Source organism: Sciurus carolinensis, chromosome 1 (genome assembly GCF_902686445.1).
Source record: "Sciurus carolinensis chromosome 1, mSciCar1.2, whole genome shotgun sequence".
Taxonomy (NCBI): domain Eukaryota; kingdom Metazoa; phylum Chordata; class Mammalia; order Rodentia; family Sciuridae; genus Sciurus; species Sciurus carolinensis.
This window is the reverse complement of record NC_062213.1, coordinates 62,341,325-62,353,049: the sequence shown is the minus strand read 5'-3', so window position 1 is coordinate 62,353,049 and position 11,725 is coordinate 62,341,325. Positions and strand designations below refer to the sequence as shown.

Sequence of the window (11,725 nt, the reverse complement as noted above, 5' to 3'; positions counted from 1 at the left end):
GGTGTGGTTGGAGGAAGTAGGTCACTGGATGCATACTTTGGGTTATATATTTTGTCCCTGGTGAATGGAGCTTTCTCTGCTTCCTTGATGCCAAGTCCTGAGCTGCTTCCCTCTGTCATGCGCTTCTGAATGATGTTCTGCCTCACCTTGGGTTCATAGCTATCAAGTTGGCCAACCATGAACTGAACCTCTGAAACCATGAATCCCAAATAAACTTTTCTTCCTCTAATTTTTCTCATCGGGTCTTCTTGTCACAACAACAAAAAAGCTGACTAAAATAGCTGGGGATGTGGCTCAGTGGTAAAGTGCTTGCCTACCGTGCATGAGGTCCTGGGTTGAATTCCCAACTCTGGGGGGAAAAAAAACCTACCATATGACCCAGCAGTTCCACTTCTGGATAGATATTCAAAGGAAATGAAATCAGTACGTTGAGAGATATCTGCACTGCCATGTTCACTGCAGCACTATTCATAATAGCCAAGAAATGGGTGGGCTGGGGATATAGCTCAGTTGGTAGAGTGTTTGCCTCGCAAGCACAAGGCCCTGGGTTCAATCCCCAGTACCGCCAAAAAAAAAAAAAAAAAAAGCCAAGAAATGGAACCAACCTAAGTGTCCATCAACTGATCAACTGATGAATGGATGAAAAAATGTGGTGTATATATAATTAAATACTATTCAATCTAAACAAAGACAGAAATTCTGTCATTTGGAACAATACTAAGCAACCTGAAGCATACAATGTTTAGTGACATAAGTCAGGCATAAAAGGACAAATATGGCGTGATCTCACCTACACGTGGAATCTAAAAAAGTTAAATTCAAAGGCGTAGGGAACAGTGGTTACCAAGGGCTGGGGAGGGGAGTTTGAGATACATTGGTCAAAGGATACAAAAATAGAAGGAATAAATTCAAGAGACCTGTTGTGTAGCACAGTCACTAGAGTTGACAACAATGTATTCAATTCTTGAAAACTATTCAGATTTTAAGTGGTGTCACCCGGAAATAATGACAGGTATGCAAGGTAATGCATATATTATTTAGCTCAGTTTAGCGATTCTACAATTGGTTCATATCTCCAAACAACATGCTGTACCTGATAAAAACAAAAAACTAACCCAATCTTAGGTGATCAGGATTCTGAAACGTATCCTGGTTTATAAACCTAAGTTGTATTTAAGGGCACACAACTGGTTGAGGGGAACTGTGGACAGAGTGGGCAAACCCTCCTCCGTCTGAGTCCCAGCACCCAAGCTTTGGCTTATTACCACTGGCCATGGATTCCTGGCTTCATGGCTGTTTGTCCATCTCTGGTCCAGAAACTTGACCCTAACTGCTGCAAAGGCTGGCTCATTTGGGTTTACAGTTGAGAAAACAAAACAAAACAAAACTCCCTGATAAATTCAGGTAAATACTGGAGTTCTTTTATACAGTATTTACAAGTTTTCTATAAGTTTGAAATCATTTCAAAACAACAAAAAAATTCTCGTGAAAGAGTTAGCCTGTCTTTCAAGTTTCTTTCAACTCATGATTATGTCAAAGAGAAAGTATCAGTTTGGGACTAATATATCTTTAACACATTTCTAACACTGCTAATCTCTCCTTTTAATAAAGAGAACACAAGCCTCAGGCTCAGAACCTTTGGCAAGCAGCAGTTACCAGCTAGAACTTAATAACACAGTTATGTTTTCATTGAACTTACTTTTGCATTTGCTTTTTTATTTAAGGAAAGCGGTGTAGCTTTTGTATGGTAAGATATAAATTACCTCTTAAATAAATTTATGTAGTTAAAAAGGTGCTAATGTAATGAAAAATATTAATATCAAAGTACAGGTGGAAAGAAATATTTAATGACAATTGACTGGCTTTTAGATCTTTTCTAAAGGCCTTAGCATATAGATGGGGAAGCCAGAACTCTGAAAGGTAAATATCTAGGATTGTGTAGTTCCTAGGGACGAAGATGAGGCAAGTATGGTCAGCTATTTGCATCTGTGGGTCCTGCATCTGCAGACTCAGCCAATCACAGATTGAAAATATTCAGGAAAAAAAAAAAGTTACATCTATACTGAACAGATACAGTATAGATGTATCTGTTCTCATCATCCCTGAAGCAACGTAGTATAACCACTATTTATCATATACATTGTATTAGGTATTGTAAGCAATTTAAAGATGATTTAAAGTACACAGGAGGATGAGCATAGGTTACAAGCATATCTACATCACTTTATATGAAGGACTTGAATATCCATGAATTTAAGCATTTGTGGGGGACCTGGGACCAATCTCCCATGAATCCTAGATGCAGAAGGGTGATTGTACACATACCAAAGAGCTTTGATTCATTGCCTATTCCACCACGCATTGTTGTGTGACCCACAATGCAAGCTGCTAAGAGCCAACCCTACAATAAGAAACACAGTTTAAAGTAGCATCATTTGTTATTTGCACACACAAAGAAACACATGAAAACTCATTATCCATTTTGCAAGTCAGGCAACTCAGCAAGATCAAACCTCACTGCTGACCAATTCTTGCTGCTTCTTTTTTCATTTCCAGAGTGACCAATGAAACAGAAAGAGTGATTCGTTTCTATATAGTTCATAGGCAAATTCAAAACACTCCTTTTATTTATTTATTTTTCAAAAACACTCATTTAAAAAAGCACTAATATGAGTCTGGAATCCTGGAAACTGGAAAGAACAGTTAGATCAATCTTGTAAATAGTTTCAGATGTGGGGAGGGAAGCACGCTGGGCATTGGCATGCTCCAGGGCACCAGCCCCGTATCCTAGCTTTCGCGGTCACAATGCCAGGCGCTGACAGTTAAAATATTTTCCTTGTTCTCTGACATTCTTGCTCTCTTGATGCTGTTTTCTATAAATCTGTGGGTGGATTTTATTTGGCTTTGAGTGAAAAGTTAGAACTGCCAGGGCAAGTGCTAATGGTTATGTCTGATCTGGTCCCCCCACTCCTGTCAGGGAACTCAACTCATAAACCTCACTAGCAAGAAGAGAATGCCGCCTGCCTACGCGGGTGCCAGGGCAGGTCGTCTTACGACTTCCTTAAACTCATTCCAGGGTCCGGCCACTCTGACTGTCAGGATAGCCGCCCTCTTCCCACCCCACTCTTTGAGGTCACCTTTGGCCACAAGTGTGTGCCTTCCTCTCCCTGTTCCCTCCTTTGGAGGGCAAATGGCCTCCAGCCTTTGTAAAATAACCTCTGTGTGTTTGAAGATTATTACCAATCCTCCCTAAAGTGCACTCACCCCAGATTTTCCATCTTCAAGCAAAAATAAAACTTTCTAATCTATTCATCATCTTCAAGGATCACCTTTGAGCTTACATGTTGTTTTTTCCTATCACTCCTAAATTGTTGAGACCATAACAGAGCACAGTGTTTTGAGGGCGTGTGCAGTCAGTGTAAAAATGCCCAACATTCCTGCTTCCTTGGAAGGCCCAGACTTCCTAAAGCGTGCCAGGATCCCCTGACTCTCCGGGCTGGAGCCAATCAGTTCTGAGGCCCTTGGAGTCTTAAATATGCCTTTGGTGGTTCAAGTCTCATCCATACAACACTTTAAATTAAAGGTGGTTGAAAGACCTCAGAGATGTACCCTGTAACTATTTTTTTTAATCTAGAGCCTTGCACATCCAGGCAAGTGCTCTACCACTGAAACTACACCCTCAGCCTTCTCCCCATGCCCACCCTGTTCTTTTTCTTTTTTCTTTTATTAAACTTTGAGACAGGTTTAGCCAAGTTGACCAGGCAGTCCTCAAACTTGAAATCCTCTGTCTCAGCCTCCTAAATAGCCAGCATTACAAACGTATGCTACTGCATCTGTCCTTACCCTGTAACTTCTTAAGTGGAAAGTTCAGTTTAGAACTAGGGTCACCTTGTGGTATAGAGGATACTAAGTGTTGACTGGGTCTTACGAACCCCAGAGAAGACCAAATTAACTATTAGGGGAGAAGAGATGTACAGGTCATTCTGGGACTTGTCAACTGTTACCAAAGTAGTCCAATTATCTGAGGTTGCTGTAAGGATTGATTTGAGGAGACACTCTCCCCAGAACAGTGGAAAAAATTCTACACTGTGACCTAATTTCAATTTACCTAACACATTAGGGCTTCATTTAGCAATTCTGCTTAAGAATCTTGCCTGTCCACCCTGAAATAATGACAGAATAAGAAAACATAGAGTGGGACTCTTTGAAAACTGTCCAGGTAAGAGGAGGACAGAGAGGAGAGGAGGAGAGGGTCCAAAGAGTGAGTTTTTACACAGTTCTGTCTCTGAGGAAGTCTCAGAACTGTTCAAGCCCCTGACTGTCACTGAGGCCAGAGACTCACCTGAGCGTGTTTAAGGAGTCAGTTCCCCAAGACTTCCAGATTCCCTCAGGGATAGAATGGAAGTTGTTGAAAGACACCATTTTAGACAATCTACCCAAATGGCAGGGAAATTATTCTCTGAGCAGAGTTTTATGCTGATCATAGGAAGTCAACAAGTCTAGACTTCTTAATTTACACCTGGAGAAACTGAGGTCCAGTTTCTGGACTCTGAGGTCCAGAGTGATGTTCCAAGGTCAGATAGGAATTGGCATAACCAGTACTCTCTGACCTTGGCCTTTTTGCCCCCACCTGCTTTGAAAATCCTAGAGCATCAGTACTAGAGTTGCCTCCCTATCTCTATCTAGACATCTATGATAGATGTGAGCACGAGGACAGCCATTCTCTGGTTCAGCTCAGATGGTGAACGTGGGGTGGGTAAGTGGGAGGCAGGGTTGAACAGTGTGTGTGTACATTTCACTTCTTTCTTTGCGTTTTGGTTACGTTTAACAATGTGTTACCTCTTCACAGAGTAGTTTATATCATTTGCAGGATGCCAAGAATGACATCAACATCTATTAAAACCTAACATTTCACATTCTCCACTGTAAACATTAACATTGCTTCGTTTCCAAATATAAACTCAAAGTCATTCTCAAGTTGGATCATTTCTTTCCAAGAAAGTTGGTGTTACTGTAATGAAATTTACCTAATTAATCTCCTTAAGGAGAGAGGGGATCCAATGATGACTGTTAATAAAGACTGCAAGGTTCTTCTTGTAATCAGTGTAAGGCAATCTGTGGATTCATTTTGGGAAAGACCATAACTTTCCAAATAAATCTTAGTAAAGCCTTGCAGACAGGACTATTTCCCCACTTGGTTGGCTGGCTTTCAGCCTTAGCTAGGCCCTGTGTAAACTTCTCTAGAACCTCTATGTGTATTTTTATTCACCTGTGACCTTGGACCTTGATGTTCATGGTCACCATTCTTAATGTCAAGAACTAAGTGAACCAGTCATTCACAGAAACTCTCAGTCTGCCATACTTCACACGGTCCCCTCCCTGGCCATCATCAGCTCATCAGCATGGACTCACCTCCCACTTTTTTTTGTTAGTTTGGTACCGGGATTGAGCCCAGGGATGCTTTACCACTGAGCCACATTCAGCCCTTTTTTCTATTTTGAGACAGGGTCTTGCTAAGATGGTTAAGGCCTCACCAAGTTGCTGAGATTTGAACTTGTGATCCTCCTACCTCAGTCTCTTGAGTCCCTGGGATTACAATGTATACCAGGATGTCCAGCATGGATCCACCTCTTGATACTAAGCAGTGAGTTTAGAACACAGAGACAGACACCTTCTGCCAGGTGTTTCCCTGAACACTAGTGGGGTCATACACACACACACTCACACACACACACACACATATATATATAGCCAAGAGTTTCTCCTTTCAAGGGAGTGCAGTGTATCATACTGGGAATGGAAGTCTCCTGGTCTTGAGTTCAAGATGGCTGGAGGAGAAGGGCATCCCCAGGGAAGAGCCTTGTGAGTGACAGCCCCCTGAGAAAATGTACTGGGAGTGATGGAGTTTATTAACCCTGAAACTAGACACCGAAGAAGTGTAAAGGATATCACTGGTGGTGGGGAGAGTTTGGGGAGATTTGGTCAGGGCAGTAGAGGAGTGTGGGAAGTTACAGAGGAAACTTGGGAATGCAGCAGAAATCCTGTTTTCAAAAGTGGGGCAGCTGGTCATGGAGATACATATACCCAAAGGTAACTTGATCCTCAGCTCCCAAATTGAGAGCTGAATCTGTTTGTGTTCTTACTGATTTTAGGACATGACCAAACTGGGAACTGGAATGGGGCCAAGTTTGCAGGTGGCAGGTAGAATAGTGGATGTCAAGGAGAAGATAGCATGACAGGCCTGACCCCTACTCCAGCAAAGCAGGCCATAAGAAGTCCCAGGAGACCAGGAACCTGAGTATAATTTTCAAGGACAGAATCCTCCCACTGTTTCCCATTCTTCCATGGGAAGATTTTTTTCAGACCTTGAGAGGGTGACAGTCTGAAATTTATCCCTAAATGTTCATGGTGGTCATTCCATGCTCTGCTGCCTCCAGACCCTTATAAGAGTTCTGAAATCTGGATCTAGGTTCAGCCTTCCTTATAACTGCCATTTGGGTCATTTGTGTCCCATGTTGGATTATAAGCTCTGTGAAGACAGGGAAGAGATCTATTTCTGTAGATCAATTTCTAGCACAAGACTGGCACATAGTTAGCCTTCAACAAATACTCATGGAATGAATGAATAATGGTGGATGGCATTACTATGCTTGAGGACCTACTTTCTCCTTCCCCATAGCATATTCTTGACCCCTATGACTTTGGACTTGGTCATGTTACCTGCTGTGGCCAAAGGGATGCAGGTGGGCATGTTACAGGCACACCAGAGGAGAAGACTGAAATGCGATTGTGTGGCTTGGGTGGACCTTGTACACTTCTGCTCTGGCAACCAGGCTGCCTGTTGCAGGTGGGGGCTGCTCCCATAACCTGAGTTCCAGAACAAGAAGCTGCAAGAAGCAAACTGAGTCAGTCCATGATCCTGAGCAGAGCTGTGGTCATCCTTCTCTCAAGTAGTATGATGGAGAAATGAAGGTCTGTTGTAAGCCAGTGGAATTCCAGAACTGGTTGCCAGGACAAAAGCCCTGACAATGGAAGAACAAGCCTTCTCCTATTCAATTTCAGTGACGTGCTGGCACAGCTGCCTTTGATGCCTTGAATTTCCCAAAGCTGAGAACAGATGACTAGCAGTCTACCTTCTAGAAAGCAACCTTTTCACTGTCCCCCCCACCCCCGCCAGGAACACCCAGAAAGCCTCCTCTGCCCAGAGAAACTTAATGGCGAACTGTCAAGGCTCCTTAAACTGAAAAGTGGTCTGACAGCAAGTTTACATATCATATTTTAAACATTTATGTAGTTTTAAAATAAATACAAGCCTGCGCTGGCTCCAGTCCTCTCCATTTCTTCACCTGCCAGTGAAACAGGCTCTCTCCAATCCTTCAAGAAGCCAGAATTATTCGGGTGCTGGAGGGAGGAGACTTGGCTAGAATCCACCTGTGATCTGCCTAGGATCTCAAGGTCTTTTCCCTCCATGCCGAGTGTAAAATGTGCATGGTTTCTGGGGAACAAGAAAAAGAAGACTGAAAGAAACCTTGTGTTCTTTACTGAGTTCTACTGGTTTTGTTGTTGTTGTTGTTTTCATTTTGGGGTTTTTGTTTGTTTGTTTGTTACTGGGTCCTGAACCCAGGGCTGCTCTAATCCAGAGCTACCTTCCCAGCCCTTTTTATTTTTAATTTTGAGGTTGCCAGGGATGGCTTCTAGCTTGCTTTCCTCCTGCCTCAGCCTCCCGAGTCACTGTGATTACAGGCTGTGCCATCATGCCTGGCTAGTGCACTGAAGCTGTCTGGATGGTGTTATAACTTTTGATAAAAAGTGAAAAATAATGCAGTCAGGTCTATGAGATACTAAACTGCCAAATAATTGGAAATGACTCCATGTTTCATGCATTTATCAGAGGCTCTCTTGACATCTACCCTCATAATCTCAGCCTGCAACAATGTTGTAAGGATTCCAAATTCTACATTTCCAACTTTGACTTTTCTCACAACATACAAATCCTTATAGCCACTTGATTGTCCACAACACTTCAGTCTTAACGTTGGAAATTAAAACTTGGATATTTTTCCGAGCATGGACTCCTTTCCCTTTATTTCCTGTACAGATTAAGGCGAACCATCTTCCCAGTTATCCAAGCAGGAAAGGGTGTGTGTGGCTGGGTGCTTTCCTCACCCTCTGTACCTGTATTCATCTGGTTGTCAAACCCAGTGATGCTACCCCAAATATTTTGTGGGATAAAGCTAGATGTAAGTAATTCATATCCACAGACATAAAGGTCCTGAAATTTCCCTAAATCTCCTTCCCTCATTCCACTCTGCATCCCCACCCTGATTGCCTTAGTTCATCTGGACTTGGCATCCAGTGTAGCTGCTGCCCTCCTGGCCTGACATAGTCCTCCCTTCAGACCAGAGTCCTCTTCCTAAACACGAATCTAATGATATTACTTCTTTTAGAAAATCCCACTATGAATTTCTTTTGACTATAGAATAAAACCTAGGAAACAGAGACCTCTGGTACTGGCCATTATGAATCTTCCAGGTTTATCATTCACAGTTCTCTCAGCCAAACTCAACCACCATTCCAAACTCCACCATTTTGGATGTTCTATGTTCCTTTTCCCTGTGTTTACCTGGGGACCCAGTCCAAGGATCTTGCCTGCTATGAAGGTTGCCCTGACCCCTGAGCTGAGTTAGGCAGCCCCTGCTTTGAGTTAAAGCCCCCTTATAGCCCCAATGGCACTGTTTTTAGTGTATGCCTCCTCTAGCAAACTGAAAGTGAAGCAAAGGCTGACCCGAGTTCTCTGTCCTCAGGGTCACGCACACTGCCTATGTCCTGTAAATATGAATAAATGGAAGGTGAAAGAGTGGCTATCTGAGTAAGTTCTCCAGCCATCACCAATGTATCCTTAAGTGAATAAATGACTTAGTACATTAATTTTCCTTTCTGTAAATGAAAATCAGAACAAGAATCAATAAGGCAGATTTTTTTAAAAAAACATTCTTCTAAAATCGAGGGGGAAATGATGCTATCACAGCATTATTACTTCTACAATGATAGTGACATTTGCTGTAGCACTGGAATGGAGGATTCTGACAATACTGACATAAAGTGCCAACATCCCAGTATGATACTATAAAGCAAGTCAGTGGGGGCTATTATCTGACACCTAAATTTTTTCCTTTTCCTTTTTTTTTTTTTTTTTTTTTTTTTTGGTATCAGGAATTTAACCTAGGGGCACTGTACCACTGAGCCACATTCCAGTCCTTTTTATTTTGAAGTAGGGTCTTGCTAGGTTGCTTAGGGCCTCACTAAGTTTCTGAGGCTGGTTTCAAACTTGCCTCAGCCTCCTGAGCCACTGATATTACAGTCATGTGCCACTGTATCTGGCTATAAGCTTCTCCCTTTGTAATAAAGAAGCAAAAAGGTTTCTTCTGCATCCACACAGAACTCCCCAGACTTCTGTATTTTAGCACAGTCATTTACAGCAGGGAGTTAGGAGCCAAACTCCAAAGGTTTGAGACTCAGCTCCAGCACTCACTGGCTCTGTGATTTTGGACTAATAACTTAACTACTCTAGAACTCAATTTTCCTATCTGTAAAATTAGTACAGTCAACTCTTCATATCCAGGCTCTGCATCCTCAGATGCAATCAACAAGGGATTAAAAATATTTTTTTGAAAATTGACTCTACTTTGAACATATGCAGACTTTCCTCCTTGTCTTTAGTGCCTAAACAATATAGTATAACAATTTACATAGTATTTACACTGTATTAGATGTGTTAAGTAATCTAGAGATTATTTAAAGTACAGGGGAAGATGTGTGTGGGTTATATGCAAATGGTGCAGCTTGGATTGAGCACCTGTGGATTTTGGTATCTGTGGGGGTTCTGGAAACAATCCTCCATACATATTGACAGACAGGTATATATTAATAGCACTTACTCCATAGGTTATTATAAGGGTTAAATGAATTAATTAAATGAATTAATTAAATGAATTAATGCAGATAAAGCACAAGAAAGCTACAGGAAGCATAACATAAATGTTATTGAAGGCATACATTTTGCCCCAAATGGTAGAATATATTTTCTAAGTATCAGAGGTGGTTAGATCCAATTTAAATGGTATTCTTCCTATCTACTCAAGGGTTATTTTTTATTATTGCCCAGGGTTTTGCAAACTCCATGCAATTTTACAATATGTCTATGGAGATTTAGAGAAACAGATCCAACTCAGAGAGCTTCTGTGAGCCTGTCCTCAGCTCCCTGCTTCCATGAGGCCCCAGGTTTTGTTCATGAAAGATCGAGTCAGGACAGGGATCTGTAGGAACCCAGGAGGTTCATGGAGTGTACCTATGTCACTGTGCCATCTAGTGGACACGAAGCTCAGTAGTCAACGGAGGCCCTCTCAGAACAGCTGGAGGGGAGGGTTTATAGACTTGACTGTCCTGATGTATCCAGTCAGCTCCCAGGATGATCTCAGAACACCATCGCTTTGATGTGCATCATCAGCCCTAATCATCTGAGACACCGGGAATCCCTCTAATGAGCCGACAGCTGAATTGCTGTGTTCAGCCTGCCCATCCTCCCTCACAGCCGGACTGGCAAACCCAGGCAGAGAAGAAAGGAATGAAAATGGATGCGACAGTATTTATAATAATGAGAAAGAAGCTAGCCAACATTCACCTATATTTTAATAAGGATATGTCAAATCAGCCAGCCAGCAAGCTGGGTCAGTACTTAGTAACTTTTTGACCTCTGTTTCTGGCTTCAACACATCTTGGCACAAGGAAACCTGGGCTGACAAGGGCTGAATCCCACTTTATTGAAGTATTTTTAGAGGAGGCCAACTACTCTTTGTAGGTGATTAAAAGCTTATTCCCAGAAGGCAAGTAATCACTCCCCCACCAATAACTCAGCTCTGGCATGCAGGGCAAGGGGTATCGAACACCATAATAGGGAAAGAGTATCCACATAAAAACCCAATCAAAAGCCAGGCTTGCCTTTGAGGGGCGCTCGGAGGACAATAATCCACCTCGCCTTTTTTTTTCTATTCAAAGTTCCTGGCCATGGTGGCCAAGCAAGCCAGCATTAAACTTGAAAGACAATGGGCTTGAAATCAATAACCGAAATCCCTCACATAGTTCCCAGTTTGACACATTCGGGCAACAGACATAGGAAGCAAGGGGATGGTGACAATTGAGTTCCACTGTATCTTGTCCAGAGTACAAATTCTTCAGGTGATGGATTTAGCACATCGTCCTTAGAAAATTGCATATTATTGATGTTAGAAAAAATAAAATCTCTGGGACACTATTTGTCTTAGACCAGTTAATGTTTCTATGGCAAAACAAATCACTAAGAGGATTCAAATAGGAAAGATCTAACATTCTTCCAAAAAACAAGGGAGTTGGGACTAAGGGTTATAGCACAGGCCTATTTCAGCACGTAAGCAGATTCTTAGTGCTCTCTTTTTGAAACACTCAACATCACAGAGTTTAAACCTTATTCTCTGTAGGCCAGCCAATCGGAAAGCGCCAAGAGTCAAGGCATCATGGGATAATCAGCTATTCAATAGCCCTATTTAAACTGCAAAGGTTTGCCAGTGAGAAGAAATTCTTGTTCCTCTGTTTGGTGACCTGCTCTGCTGAGCCTGGCAGCTCAGTGTAGTCCCTTGATGGTGGCCATCTGTGGACACAGGTCCGGTGGATCTTGAGCCAAGAGAGAAGC

The 11,725-nt window shown here is 42.3% G+C and overlaps 1 non-coding gene across 1 annotated transcript; it reads left to right on the top strand.

Moving 5' to 3' along the window:
* The first annotated feature begins 495 nt into the window (after positions 1-495).
* Positions 496-568, top strand: Trnaa-cgc (transfer RNA alanine (anticodon CGC)). Its single transcript has one exon. It is a non-coding gene; the product is annotated as a tRNA-Ala (tRNA).
* The last annotated feature ends 11,157 nt before the right edge of the window (positions 569-11,725 follow it).